The sequence below is a fragment of the Miniopterus natalensis genome, chromosome X (assembly GCF_054644295.1).
Source record: "Miniopterus natalensis isolate mMinNat1 chromosome X, mMinNat1.hap1, whole genome shotgun sequence".
Lineage (NCBI taxonomy): Eukaryota > Metazoa > Chordata > Mammalia > Chiroptera > Miniopteridae > Miniopterus > Miniopterus natalensis.
In genome coordinates this window covers 17,201,149-17,217,041 of record NC_142103.1, presented here as the reverse complement: position 1 = coordinate 17,217,041, position 15,893 = coordinate 17,201,149, and the positions used below count along the sequence as shown (strand labels likewise).

The following is a 15,893-nucleotide window of genomic DNA, read 5'->3' as shown; positions in this document are numbered from 1 at the left end:
TTTTCTGGGAGATTTTTTTTATTGCTGCTTCAATTTCATCAGTCATTATTAGCCTATTTAGTTTTTCTGGTTCTTCCTGATTCAGTTTTACATGATCTCACTCATATGTGGAATCTAATAAACAAAACAGATTGAGGAACAAAATAGATCCAGAGACATAGAAGCATGGAATAGACTGATGAACCTCAGTAAGAAGGTGGAGATGGGGGAATGGGTGGGGAGAGATTAATCAAAAAACTTATGTGCACATATGCCTAACCCAAGGACACAGTCAATAGCGTGGGGAAGGCCTGGGTAGGAGCAGATCATTGGGGAGAAAAGGAGGGATATCTGTGATATTTTCAACAATAAAGATTTTAAAAAAGGCAACTTGAAGAAGAAAAAACTACCAAAGGTCTTGGCCACTGTGGTTCAGTGGTTAGAGTGTCGGCCTGCACACCAAAGGGTTACAGGTTCCATTCCCAGTCAAGGGTATACCTGGGTTGCAGGTTCAATCCCTGATCCTGGTTGGGGAGTGTGCAGGAGGCAGCCAATTGATGTGTCTTCTCTCACATAGATGTTTTTTTCTCTTTCCCTCTCTCTCTCTCCCATTCCCTCCTTCCCTTCCGCTCTCTCTAAAAATCAATAGAGGTTGGACAACAAGATGGCGGCATAGGTAACCCTGGTCCCCACCACCTCCCACAACCACATCAAAATTACAACTAAAATACAGAACAACCATCACTCAGAACCTCCTGAAATCTCGCTGAACAGAAGTCCTACAACCAGGGAACTGAAGAAGCATTGAGACCGGTAGGAGGGGCAGAGATGTGGGCAGATTGGGGCTGAATTTTGGAGACTCAGCTGCAGTCTCACACCGGGTGCCACGGTTTAAAAGGGGAGGTATATCTCAGCAGAGGTTTTCTGGTGGAGCCAGGGGTTCCAGCCCCACATCAGGCCCCCCAGCCCAGGGTTCCAGGTCTGGGAAGAGAAGTTCCCCACAACTTCAGGTTGTGAAAACCAGTGGAGACTGTCCCTGTGGGAGTCCCAGCCTTTCTTCTTAAAGGACCAGCAAGCACACAGACTCACTCAGATGTGCTCCCTCTGAGCTCCAGTGACAAGCAGCAGCTTGAAAGGAACCTGGGACATTCAGGGAGGAACTAACTTGACTGAAATTGGGGCGAGAGGTGGAAGGGCAGCTTTCTCCCAGGCAGAAGGGCTGGCAGAGGCCATTGCTCCTTTGGCTAGCCCTCACTCCACAAAGCCCACAGGCATGTGCCATATTTGAATCTCCCACACCTGATGCACACCTTTGGCCTAGCCCTGGTGATTCCCAGAGACCTTGCCCCTCCCGACTTGCAAGCTCATTGAAGCCACTTCCAGTGGCTTTTCTATGTAAGTGGTCTCTTCCTAAAATCTCTCAAACAAGCAGCAGCTGACCTCAGCGTGCCCTATATGTCTTGATAAATGGCCCCAGGCCTGGCACTAGTGGCAGCCTGCATTGGTTCATAGTTTGACCTCTCCTCGACACCTCCAAGCCCAGCACAAGTAGCAGCCAACTATGGTTTGCTGTGTAGCTCATGTTGGGTAGCCCTGGGCAAGGCGCAGGCAGAGGCAGACTTTGCACCTCCCGGGAGGCCCCAGAGACAGTGCACCTGGTGGTCAGATTCGAACATGCTGGATTATAACAGCACCACATTCATGAGTGACACACTCAAAGGGCCCACTCAATGAACACCAAAGCTCCACTGAAGTAAATCCTGTTCCATAGAGGTGTCTCCAGCACAGCAGCTCTTTGGTTGTAGTTGCAGCTGGTCCTCACAGCCAATTGTCCTGGGGGTCAATTCCTCCCAGTGATGCCAACAGCAACCAAGGCTCAATAACAACAGGACAGTGCACACAGCCCACACAGGGGAGCATCTAGAAGGCCCAGCTCAGGTGACTGAGGAGGTTGAGCAACTGGACCCTACAGGACACCTACTACACAAAGCCACTCTACAAATTTCAGGAGACATAGCAGCTCTACCTAATACATAGAAACAAATACCTGGAAACAGCCAAAATGTGGAGGCAAAGAAACATGTCACAAAGGAAAAAACAGAAGAAATCTCTAGAAGAGGAACTAAATGAAATAGAACCAAGCAAGCTACTAGATACAGAGTTCAGAATTATGGTTATAAGGATGCTCAAGCATATTAGTAAGAGTATTACGAAAACAACTGAGACCATTGATGACATAATAAAGTACCAATCAGAAATGAAGGCTACATAAACTGAAATGAAGAATAATTTACAGGGAATCAATAGTAGCGTAGAGGATGCTGAGAATCAAATCATCAATTTGGAATATGAGGAAACAAAAAACACCCAACCAGATGAGCAAAAAGAAAAAAGAATCCAGAAATATGAAGGTAGTATAAGGAGTCTCTGGGACAACTTCAAGAGGCCCAACATTCGTGTTATTGGGGTGCCAGAAGGAGAAGAAAGAGAGAAAGAAATTGAAAACCTATTTGAAAAAATAATTACAGAAAACTTTCCCTACCTGAGGAAAGAAATAGACTTACAAGTCCAGGAAGCACAGAGAGTCCCAAACCAGAGGAACCCAAAGAGGCCCACAGCAAGACACATCATAATTAAAATGCTGAAGGTTAAAGACAAAGAGAGAATCTTAAAAGCAGCAAGAGAATAGCAATTAGTTACCTACAAGGGAGCACCCATATGACTGTCAGCTGATTTCTCAACAGAAACTTTGCAGGCCAGAAGGGCGTGCCAAGAAATATTCAAAGTGATGAAAAAGTAGAACCTACAATCAAGATTTCTCTACCCAGCAAAGCTATCATTTAGAACTGAAGGTCAGATAAAGAGCTTCTCAGATAAGAAAAAGCTAAGGGAGTTTATCACCACCAGACCAGCACTGCAGAAAATGTTGAAGGGCCTTCTTTAAGAGGGAGCTAATGAACAAAACAATCTGACAAACTAAATAGATCCAGGGGCATTGAATCATGCAACAGATGGTCATATCTCAGAGGGAAGAGGGACGGGGGTGGAGAGTGGGAAGAGATTAACCAAAGAAATTATATGCATATATGCATAACTCATGGACACAGTCAATAACAGGGTGAATGCCTGGGGAGGGGGTGGGAGCAAGGTGGAGAGAGTCAATGGAGGGAAAAATGGGATACCTGTAATACTTTCAACAATAAAGATAAATTAAAAAATAAATAAATCAGACTGACAAATGTCAGAGGGATGGAGGAGGGAGGGTGGGAGGAGGGAGAGAGTAATCAAAGAATTTATATGCATATATGCACAACCCAAGGACACAGACAATGGTGGGGAGAGAGACTGGGGAGGGGGATGGGATTGGGTGGAATGGGTCATTGGGGAGAAAAAGGGATATCTGTAATATTTTAAACAAAAATAAAATTTTTAATAAATAAAAATAAATAAATAAATAAATGAAAATCAATAGAAATAATATCCTCAGGTGAGGATTAAAAAAAAAAAAAAGACTACCAACGGCTTTAATGGTAAGCAAAAGTCCCTATGCCTACTTCTTTCCTACTTCCCAGAAGCAATCACTCTTTGAAGTGTTCCTTATGGTGTTTATCTCAGTCATTTAAAAGAATATAATTATCCTATCTATTTTATTATTATGGTAATACACATAGCACAAAATTTACCATTTTAACTGTACAGTTCAGTGGCATTGAGCACATTCACATATACAGTTATATCACCACTATCCATCTCCAGAATTTTTCTTTATTTCAAACTGAAATTCTATACCTGTTAAACAATAACTTCCCATTCCCTTCCTCTCCAGCCCTGGTGATGACTATTCTACTTCTAGTCACTATGAATTTGACTATTCTAGGTAAGTCATGTAAATGGAATAATACAGTATTTGTTCTTTGATGTCTGCTTTATTTCACTTGGCATAATGTCTTCAAGGGTCACCCATGTTATGGCATATTTGAGAATTTCATTCCTTTGTAAGGATGAATGATATTATACGTATATGTAATAGAGCATAGGCACACATTATATTTTATTTATCCATTCATTCATTGATGGACATTTGAGCTTTTTCCACATTTTGGCTATTATGAACATGCTGCTATTAACACAAATGAGCTCTGTATTCAAGTCTTTTAAGTATATACCCAGAAATGGAATTTCTGGATCATGCAGTAATTCTATGTTTGCGTTTTTGAGGAACCACCGTGTTGTTTTCCATGTTCTAATATTTCTGGATGAATGCTTTTTAAACATCATCTACTGACTTTATATGATGGTAGCTAAGGATTCATCCACTCTTAAAGTATTCTCTAGCCCCTGTGCACTGTAGATTTCCCATCTGTAGCTTCCAATGACTAGAGATAAATGAGGGTTCATCCCCTACAATCTCCCTACCAGGTGGTATGTTTCGATGAAAATAGGACTCCAACCCAATTCTGCCAAGCATACAATTAGTAGCAGTTAGACATAGTCTTGTAACCCGTCCTCATAAGATTGATTAAGCCCATGCAGGAAAGATTCACTTGAAGTACATTTAGCAATTCTCCAGTAGTAGCATTTTAGCTAAACTTGTGTTCAAATCAGGCAAAAGAGTCATCCATTAAGTGTCAGGATGCAGGGCCCAATGGATTCCTAGACTTAGAATGCCTCTCTGGGATCCCGTTTCTTAAGCCCTATTCATGCAAGGGCAAATAAAAGTATCAATCCATAAATCTAGAACACCATTTATTTCACCAATGAAAATTTATTTCTAACATCCTTTATATATTTTTTATTTTCAAAAACTACTTTATTTATAACACGTATTTCAAAAACCTCCCACCCCCTGGAAATGAGCTAAAAAAAATCCACCTCCACCTCCCTGTGCCCACCTCCTCTCATTCCCTCCAAATAAAAGAGAGGAAAGGCAAAGGAAAAAAACAATTGAAAAACAAAAAACACTCCTCCCCAAGAGGTAAGTGCATCTCCCCAGGGGGAAGGGGAATTTACACTGGAACAGCTGAGAGTGGAAATGAGACCTTCTGTCTACAGAAATCTACAAAGAAAGACACTCAAAACAAAAAAGAAACACAAAAGGAAACAAAATGGATCACCAGGAAGTCTGGAGGAGCAGGGAGTTAGAAAAGAGGATAGGAACAGGCAGGAGGGGACTATGATTGTCAGGGAGAAGATGGAAGGAAGATAACAAGCAGAACAGTTTGGTGTCCTGGGGTAAAAAAACACCCTCCTACCATCCATGCCCATCTATCCTTGAGCAGCCTTCAACGGGGTGAAGTTAGATGGGAAAAAGGGGAGCAGCTTGTGCAGCTGAGATATGTCCATGGCAAATCTCCAGAGTGAATGAGCAAACTCCTGCCCTACTCCCTGTACCTTCCCCTACTCCCCAAAGCAGGTCCTTCCTCATCAATTAGTTATGGGATTCTTCCTCTTTCACAGTATATATATATTTAAAATATATTTTTTTCCCATCAATGTCATATTCTGTTTTTCTTTTCTTTTTTAAAAATTTCCCCTTTTCTCTTTTTTCCCTCTCTCTCCTCTTATGCACACTTTTTTTTTCTTTTCTTTTTTAAGCAAGGGGGATACCATGAAGTCGCTGTAGTCCAGCCTCTGTAGATGCAACCCTGGGGCCTGCTGTTAAGACCAATGTAGAATCTAGAGGTGGAACTGTTGTAGTTAGTGGTCCAGGCACTGTGTAGAGCTACTGGGAAACACTGGTCTGTTGTCTAATGCTTGGTCTCTTGGGTCATTTTGGGATCACCTTGATTTGTGTTCCTTTAAATAAGGGCTCATCTAAGGCCAGGGAAATTCTCATTGACTCTTTGTTTGAGAACTCTATATATGCAAACCCTTTGGGATGGCCACTAAATTTGTCATAGAGTATGGGAACACGGTTGACTGAACCACAGCCATGAAAGTGTGCTTCCAGTTCTTCTGCTGTTGCAGCATACTCCACATGGCCAACATCAATGGAACAGGCATCACCCTCCATCTTCTCCTCAATAGATATGATCACTGGGCCAGAATTGCCTGGAGGTGGTTTCATATTCATCTGCTTCTCCACCTCATACTGAAGCTCCTTTAGCTTCTCAACTTCTTCCATCTGTCTAACTCAAGTTTTGATTGCTTCCAGCTCTTGGCCTTCAGGTCCTCAATAGTGCAATCCCCTGGGTCACCCTTGAACAGTCCCAGCTCCTCCTCCTCCTGGCTGCCAGGGACTCCTGAGCCAGGCCCAGGGCCCAGAGCTGGGGGCGGGCAGCATGGCTAGGGCTGCTCCTCTTTGGGCTCTGGCTCTAGCTGGGGCTCCAGCAGCAGCTCTTCAGGCTCCAGTTCCTCAGACTCCAGGATGTTCTATAGTCCCTTATGCTCCCCAGGACCTCCTCTCAGGCCTCCCCACCAGCCTGGGAAACAAGATGGCACCACTGCCCCAGACCAGAGCCCGGAATGCCACCCTTCTTTATATTAATGAGCAAACCCTCTAGTGTAGATTTGGGTAGATTGGGTAAAGCTTTAGAGTAGATGCCTCTAGAGTATGTACTTAGAGTCTTTCAGATGCAAATTAAGCACTGCTGGAGTGAGTTCCTCATTGGGGGACTTCAGATATGAACTGTTCCTAGGGTACAGGTATGTGTGTATCTCACACTATCAGTGCTGAATATTTGTAAAGTAAATTTCAGACCATATAACAAATCTACCCTCCCATGTACATCTGTGCATATTATTCCCCTGCACAAAACCCTTCTTTTCTATAGTTTTTTGTCCCAGATAAGAAAAAATCCAGACTCCAAGTGACATATTAGGCCTTTCCAGACCTGCCTCCATCTTTTCCTTTTTTGCACCTTATACTCTAGTCTAGAATTATCAAGCTGCTTGTAGTGAGCCCCCACCAACAATGCCTGTATCGTAGCATTTAACATGATGGCTTGAAACTCTCTCTCTTTGTGTGTCTGACACTTCACCACAAGAGCCTTAAAGCTTAATAGTCTCTGAAATATAGCAGTTAGATCATGAAGTTTGGAATTAGGCATACCTGGGATGGAGTCCCACCTCTGCTATGTACTAGCTGTGTAACCTTAGGCAAATGATATAACCTTTCTACCCACCCTTTTCTTCATTTTTAAAGTGGGGCTAAGAATACCTCAGGGTAACAGAAAGAATGAAATGAGATGATATATTTAAAGCACCTAGCACTGACTCATAGTAAAAAAACAAAACTAAACTATTGATAATACTTGACTATTACAAGTTATTATTATCTCTGTATCTCTGGAAACTAGCATAGTGCCTAGAAAATAGACATTTGAGAACCATTTGTTAAACTGACCTATTATGGAAATCTTTAGACTGACATAGATATCTAAAGTATATCTCAGTATGTATGACTTCAGAAATGCTCCCCTGTAGTTAAGCAGGATGTGCTACCTCATTTTGCTGGGGCACCCATAAGAGTTTTACCTCCAAAAGGTAGACAGCCATGTAGATCTCCAGTCATATAATTAATAAGCATATCATTCTGGTCCTTGCAACCATCAGTTTTAAGCTCAAATGGGATAGTTCATCACTTCAAAGTGAGTCTTTTTATCCCTAAGTCATCTCAGCATGCTTCAAAATGAAATAGAACAAGGGCTTTTCTTAGAACAAGGGCTTCAGAACTCCTCAGGACTACCCATTCTCATCAGATCACTGACCTTTTTAGTTCTCAAATTCTTATTCAGATTTCTTCCACAGCATCCCAGGGCTTTGATCCCCTTCCTCTATAAATTTTACTTGTCAAATGGATGAAATAATATAGTTATCGGACATGCCAGGCTGTATGACATTCCTTTTGAGCCTAACTTGGAAGAGGGAACTGGGAGTTGATAACACTGTAAAAGGAGGTAATGTCCCTTTAAAATAGAAAATATTCCTGTCAAGTCTCAGGAGAGAGTAAACAAGTGAAAGGAAAGGGAGTATGACAAAGATGTGCACTCTGGTGGAATCAGTGAGGATCAATGAGAAGGGAGGGAATTCATATTTGTATAACAGGGAATATCATTGGGTGCAGGGAGAGAGGGGGAGGGGGAGGCTAGTAATTGTGTCAGTGCCCTCCTGATGCTTGTACTTGGTCATCAAAGTCACTCCAGCCCTCTTCCTAGTAACTTTGTCAGTCACTACCCATCTCAGCTACTAGAGAAACTTGACCAAGAGGAAGAGAATGATAAAGAACCATCCAAATAGCTCTCTAACATATCTTTGCCAGTCTTTCAAAACATATCCCCCCTTAGGAAGTAGACATGTGAAATTCCCAAAGACCTTTCTGCTGCTCCACTAACACTAGTCCAGCTCTTCCTTCCATTCTTTTTGGTATCTTTAGCCAACATTCAACATGATCTTCATGAGAGGTTACTGGTTACCTTTCTAAACACATATTTGACCAGTTTCTTCATGATATTTTAAAACTAGAAGGTAGAAATTTAAACCTTTATAACAATTGAAAAAGGAATTTAAGTAAATCTTAGGACTTTGTTGCAGAGGTTCCAGCCTTCCTCTTATAACAAAGGGAAGATTTATTTTATTTTACTTTAATTAAATATATTTCAGTGACATTGGTTAATAAGATTATATAGGTCTCAAGTGTACATTTCTATGATACTTGATTTGTATATTTCATTGTGTGTCTACCACTCAAAGTCAAATCATTTTCTGTTACCATATATTTGGTACCTTTTACCCTTTACTACCCTCCATCCCCTTCTGTCTGGTAACCACCATGCTGTTATCTGTGTCTATGAGTTTCAGTTTTATATCCTACATATGAGTGAAATCATATGGTTCTTAGCTTTTCCTCAATGACTTATTTCACTTAGCATGATATTCTCAAGGTGGATCCATGTTGTCACAAATGGCAGTATTTCATCTTTTCTTATGGCTGAGTAGTATTCCATGGTAAATATTTACACATTTTCTTTACCCAATCATTTATCAAAGGACACTGCCATTGTTTCCATGCCTTGGCCACTGTGAATAGTGATGCAATGAGCATAGGGGTGCATATATCTTTGTGAATAAATATTATCTTCTGAATATCTCAAACATAGCTTTGCTTTTCCCAGTTAGGTTAACCTAAGTAGAAGAGATTTTTGCAAATTTGTGTGAGATAATGATTGCATTTTACTTCTTTCCAACATCACCTTACTATAAGGTCCATATTTTGACCACTGATCTGCAAAACTGCTCTCACCCATCAGAAGTCTATACACTCACGGGTCTGATTTGGGCTCTCATCTGTTCAGTTAGGCTTTCTGTCTACCACCATGCCATTACATCAGAGTCTAAATTACTGTAACTCTATACAAGTCATTATCTCTGAGACCTAGTCCACTTACCATGTTCTTAAAGATTGTCTATTCGAAGCCTGGAAGATTAGATTTTAAAGCAATTGTTCATTTTGCCTAACCCAGAAAAATCCTCCTTCCTTCGTCTCCTCGAATCTAGCCCCCATATCTGAGAGAATTCTGAATACAGTTTGTGTAACATTGGTGCCCAACAGTCATTCCATTAACAACATCCTACCTTTTACACCTTTGTTGAATGAAGGATTTGGTGGAAGTTCAAATTTGTGTATTAATATATGACTTTAATCAGAGTCTGAAGATGATCCTTTGTTAATCATTTGACATATGAATTATTTAAAAAGCAAAATACTGAAGAGAGAGGCACTAGAATTCATTTTCATCCCTCCCACCTCTGTGAATTGTGTATTTTACATAAATCACACATATTTTCTTTACAACTTTAATAGTGTTCTACTATAACATAATTGCAATATTATACAAGAAGTATTATCAATACTAAGTACTTTCCAATTTAGAATGAATAAATTCTCTAAGAGTATCCATTTTCTCTCATCTAAATAATCTGTACCTTCAAAAGGTAACAGAAATATTTCTTCTTATATAAAATGTGGCATATACGTGGGAGAGGAGTTTTGATAAGCATTTATGAGTTCCTTGCTGGTGGATTCAACAACTTCTTTGGTGATCTTACGGGCACTATGTATACTAGGCCTCCTTCCACCTAGGGGCCAGGACATAGTGTCTGCAAAATTATGTATCAATTAAGGTAACACTAGCTCTGTCATTTTTAACATATGACATCCAAGGTCATCCTGGATGCTGACAACCAGCCAACAGATGGGAAAAGATAGAGTGGAGATGGCAGGTGAGCTTCTTAGATTGGCCTGAATGGCACACACACTCCTTCTACCAACATTCCACTGGTGATGACTTGTCATAAGGCCCCACCTACATGCAAAGGAAACTGAGAAATGGTTGTTCCTGTCTGCAGAGACACTTCCCAACCACAACTTAGCATGATAAAAGGATAGTACAAATTTTGGAGGCTAGCTAAGCAACTTTATCATAGTTGTATTGTGTCAGTTATTAAGTTTTCAGGTTTGCTGTTGGCTCTATGTTAGGTTCTGCCAATAGGGGGCAGTAGAGGGAGACTGCAAAGCTGGAGGAGGAAAAGAGGCACTTGTAGGAGGGTCCATGTGGTGTTGGGACCCAGACTTCTGAGAAGGAAGTACAGACCGTTGGTGTCTGAGCAGGGCATGAAGAAGCTCGTTCTTCCAAGGGATGGATGGAAAAACTGCAAACCAGATTCAGCTAGTGCTGCAGGATAGCATTGCTGTTTCCAGGGTGAAGAAGTAAGGCTGGGGTGATACAGGAACTGCAAACATACAGGAAACCTACAGTAAGCAAGTGTCTCCTTTTCAGAAGTCTGAGTTTTAGCTCCATGGAGCCCCTCCCCCTGGTTTTAGATGACAGCTTCTCTTTTTCCCCCCAGCCTAGGGGTGATAGCACTTCCTGCAGTTTTTCCCTTTGTGATACCTTAGAGCAGCACTGTCTAATAGAACTATAATGTGAATCCTGTACTAATTTTTAATTTTCTAGTAACTTCATTAAAAAAGTTAAAAGAAATGGTGAAATAAATTTTAATAATATATTGTGTTAAACCCAATATATCTGATCTGCTTCATTTCAAAATATAATCACTACAGAAATTATTAATGAGATACTTTGATGTGAAGTCTTTGAAATCAGGTATGTATTTTATTTTATTTTATTTTTTATTATTTTTTTAATCCTCACACAAGGATATTTTTTCCATTGCTTTTCAGAGAGAATGGAAGTGGGGGAGAAAGAGAGAGAAACGTTGATGTAAGAAATACACATCGATTGGTTGCCTCCTTGATCAAGATGCTTTGACTGGGGCCGGGGATCGAGCCTGCAACAGAGGTACGTGCCCTTGACTGGAACTGAACCAGGGACACTTCAGTCTGTGGGCTGATGCTCTAACCACTGAACCAGACCAGCTAGGGCTGAAATCAGGTATGTATTTTAAACTTACAGCATATTTCAACTTGGATGATAATTTTTTACCGGAAATACTTGATCTGTATTTAGATTTCTTAAAGTTTACCATTAAAAATGTAGATTTACGTACTGAAGTTATTCCAAGCATACTTAAAAGTTTTCCAATAACTGAATTGAGTACCAATTGTAACTTTTTATTTTGAAATAAGTGTGCACCCACAGAAGTTCCAAAAAATACTACAGAGAGGTTCTATGTATCCACCACCCAGCCTCCCCCATTGGTGACATCTTCCATAACTATAGTGCGTTGTCAAAACCAGAAAACTAATTGGCATGATACAATAACTGACTGTAGCTCTTTCACCAGGAGTGTTGATTGCTGGATAATAGGGTAACTCTATGTTTAATTGTTGGAATGACTTCCAGAGTGTCTGTACCATTTTACATTCTGACCAACAATGAATGGCAGATACAATTTATCAGGATCCTCATCAGCATTTGTTGTATCAGTGTTTCTTTTTATTTTTATTATTATTATTTTTTAAAATATGTTTTTACTGATTTCAGAGAGAAGGAGGATGAGACAGAAATATCAATGATGAGAAAGAATCATTAATCAGCTGCCTCCTGCACGTCCCTCCACCAGGGATTGAGCCTGCAACCCTGGCATGTGCCCTGACCAGGAATCGAACCATGACCTCCTGGTTCATAGATCAATGCACAACCACTGAGCCACACCTGCCTGGCAGTGTTTTTTATTTTAACCTTTCAAATAGGGGTGTAGTAGCATTTCATTGCGATTCCAATTTGCATTTGCCTAATGGCTGATGATGTTTTAATGGATTTCTTTACTATCTGTGTATCATCTTCGGTGAAGTGTCTGTTCAAGCCTTTGCCCATTTAAAAATTGGATGGTTGGTTTCTTTTTTTTTAAAAAAAAAAATAGTTTTCAATTACAGTTTACCTTCAGTATCATTTTGTATTAGTTTCAGCTGTACACTATAGTGGTTAGACAATCATACACTTTACAAAGTGATCTGATATTTCCAGTACCCACCTGGCAACATACATAGTTATTACACTATTATTAACTATATTCCCTATGCTGTACTTTACATCCCTGTGACTATTCTGTAACTACCAATTTGTATTTCTTAATCCCTTCACCTTTTTCACTCAGTCCTCCAAATACCCTTCCCTCTGGCAACCATCAGTCTGTTCTCTGTGTCTATGAATCTGTTTCAATTTTGTTTATTTTGTGCATGAGAGTTCCCGTTTCTTCTCATCCTTGCCAACACTTGTTGTTTGTTGATTTATTGATGATAGCCATCCTGACAAGTGTGAAGTGATACTTCATTGTGGTTTTAATTTGCATCTCTCTGATGATTAGCATCTGATGAATAAATGTTGAGCATCTTTTCACATGTCTATTGGCCATCTGTATGTCCTCTTTGGAGAAGGGTCTATTCAGGTCCTTTGCCACTTTAAAAAATTGGATTGTTTTTTGTTTGTTTGTTTGTTTGTTTTGGTTTTGTTCTGCTTTTTGGTGGTGAGTTGTATGACTTCTTTAAAAATTTAGATATTAACCCCTTATCAGATATATCATTGGTGAGAATCTTCTCACGTTCAGTAGGTTGTCTTTTCATTTTGTTGATGGTTTCCTTTTCTGTGAAAAGCCTTTTTAGTTTGATGTAGTCCCATTTCTTCATTTTTTCTTTTGTTTCCCTTGTACTTGGAGATATACAAGAAAAAATATTGCTAAAAGAAATGTCAGAGATGTTGCTGACTCTGTTTCCTTCTAGGAGTTTTATGGTTTCGAGTCTAACATTTAAGTCTTTAATCATTTTGAATTTATTCTTGTATACAGTGTAAGAAGGTGGTCTAATTTCATTTTTCCATGTATCTGTCCAATTTTCCCAATACCATATATTGAATAGACTGTCTTTACCCCATTGTATGTTCATGCCTCCTTTGTCAAATATTAATTGACAGTATAAGTGTGGGTTTATTTCTGGGGGAAATTGGGTGGTTCTTTTCTTACACTTGAGCTCCGAGAGTTCTTCATGTATTCTGATTGCAAATCCTTTGCTAGAGATATGACTTGCAAATATGTTCTCCCAGTCTGTGGCTTGTCTTCTTAGTCTCTTAACAGGGTTTTTCACAGAGCAAATTTTTCATTTTGCTGAAGTTCAATTTATTGATTTTGGTAACGTGTCTAAGAATTCTTCACCTAACCCTAGGTCATGAATATATTCTCCTATGTTTTCTTCTAAAAGTTTTAGAATTTTACATTTTAATCTATAATCCAATTTAAGTTGATTATTATGTAAGATCTGAGGTTTAGATCTAAGTTTATTATTATTATTTTTTTGCCTATGGATGCCCAATTTTCCCAGCAGCACCATTTATTGAAAAAACAAACAAACCGATATTTCTGGGGCCCCATTACCACTCAGGTTCAATGGTTCACGGGATGGACTCACAAGACTCAATAGCAGGCTTTACTCACAGCTAAGGTTTATTACAACAAAGGAAGGATACAGACTGAAAGCAATAGGAAAAATACATGCATTGGGCAGAGTTTAGAGAGGTCAGGCATAGACTTCTCCATCTGAAGCTACACAGGATGTACTTTCTCTCTAGCAGTGAAGTACAAGGACATGTGCAAAATAAGTTTACACAGGGAAACCTGTTCAAGTCTCAGGATCTGAGGCTTTTATGTGTAGGTGAACGGCTCTGTCATGGCAATCTGGTGACAGGACACATAGGCAAAGACTTGACCTGCAGTTTATCTGAGTCTTAGTAGAACTTGTGATCCACTCAGAACACAGGAGAATGGGAGATACTTTCTGTTTTGGGGTCATCCTTTTTGGTATGTTAGACAAAGGAGCACAGGTTTCTGGAACTTTTGGCTACTCTTCCTTTTACTCTCCATGTCGGTAATAAACTGAAACTAAAAAGGGCTCATTGTGTCTCTTGGCTGAATCTGTCAGGCTGTAGCTATTCCTCACACTCTGCTGAATTGCTCTTTCATCTTTATCAAAAATCAGTTGGGTATATTTGTGTGAGTCAGTTCTTTTTAACAGCTTTATTGGGGTATAACTGACACATAATAAACTGTGCATATTTAAAGCATACAATTTAAATTTTAACATATGTATACACCAATGAAACCATCACCACAATCAAGACAATGAACATACCCAAAAGTTTCCAAGTGCCCTTGGTAATCACTTATTCCCCTCTCTCTCCAGGTAATCACTGATCTGCTTTCTGTCACTTTAGGTTAGTTTGTATATTTTGAATCACATACTGGACCACCCATCTTTTTTTCTGACTTCTTTTCATTGAGCATACTTATTTTGAGATTCACCCATGTTATTACATATATCAATAGTTTCTTCTTTTTTTTCTCCTTAGTATTTCACTGTATGGGTATACAACGATTTGTTTATCCATCCACCTGTTGATGGATGTTTGGGTTTGTTTCCAGTTTTTAGCTATTACAAATAAAGCTTCTATGAACATTTGTGTACAATACTTTCTGTACATACATGGTTCTTTTCTCTTGGGTAAATATCTAAGAGCAAATGGCTGAATCATTTCATAGGTATATGTTTAACTTTTTTAAAAAACTACCAAACTGTTTTACAAAGTTGTACCATATATATTACCACCAGCTGTGTAAGAAAGTTCCAGTTTATTAACATTTGCTTGGTATGGCCATTCTTTTTTTAAAAACTATTTTTAATGTTGAGGGTATTACAGATGTCCCCCATTTCCTTCCTCCCTTTTGCCTCGCTCTCCCCTGCTTCTGCCCCACCCCTGGCCTTCAATGCACTATTGCCTGTGTCCATGGGTTATGCATATATGCAGGTAAATTTTTGGTTAATCTCTTCCTGCCCCCTTCCCTTCTGAGATCTGTCAGTCTGTTGCATGTTTCCATATCTCTGGACCTATTTGTCAGTTTATTTTGATTATTACATTCCACATATAAGCGAGATCATGTGATATTTGTCTTTCTCTGACTGGCTTATTTCGCTTAGCATAATAATCTCCAGGTCCATCCATGCTGTCCTGAAGGATAAGAGATCCTTCTCATGTAGCAAAATTTTCACCAGATACATTTCCTAAAGCAAGAGAAACAAAGGAAAAAATAAATAAATGGGACTACATTAAACTAAAAAGCTTCTGCACAGCAAAATAAACCATCCTCAAAATGAAAAGGGAACCCACTGTATGGGAAAACATACATCATTTGCCAATGATAAGTCTAATAAGGGGCTAATTTCCAAAATATATAAAGAACTCATACAACTCAAAGAAAGGAAAATAAACAATCCAATTAAAAAATAGGCAAAAGACCTGAAAACACTTCTCCAAAGAGGCCAATAGACATATGAAAAAATGCTTGTTACTAATCATCAGACAGATACAAGTTAAAACTTCAATGAGGTATCACCTCAAACCTGCCAGAATGGCTACCATCAATAAATCAACAAACAACAAGTGCTGTCAAGGATGTGGGGGAAAGGG

General features: G+C 39.6%; 1 pseudogene; it reads right to left on the bottom strand.

Moving 5' to 3' along the window:
* Positions 1-5,540: 5,540 nt before the first annotated feature.
* Positions 5,541-7,476, bottom strand: LOC107529326 (polyadenylate-binding protein 2 pseudogene; annotated as a pseudogene).
* Between the last annotated feature and the right edge of the window lie 8,417 nt (positions 7,477-15,893).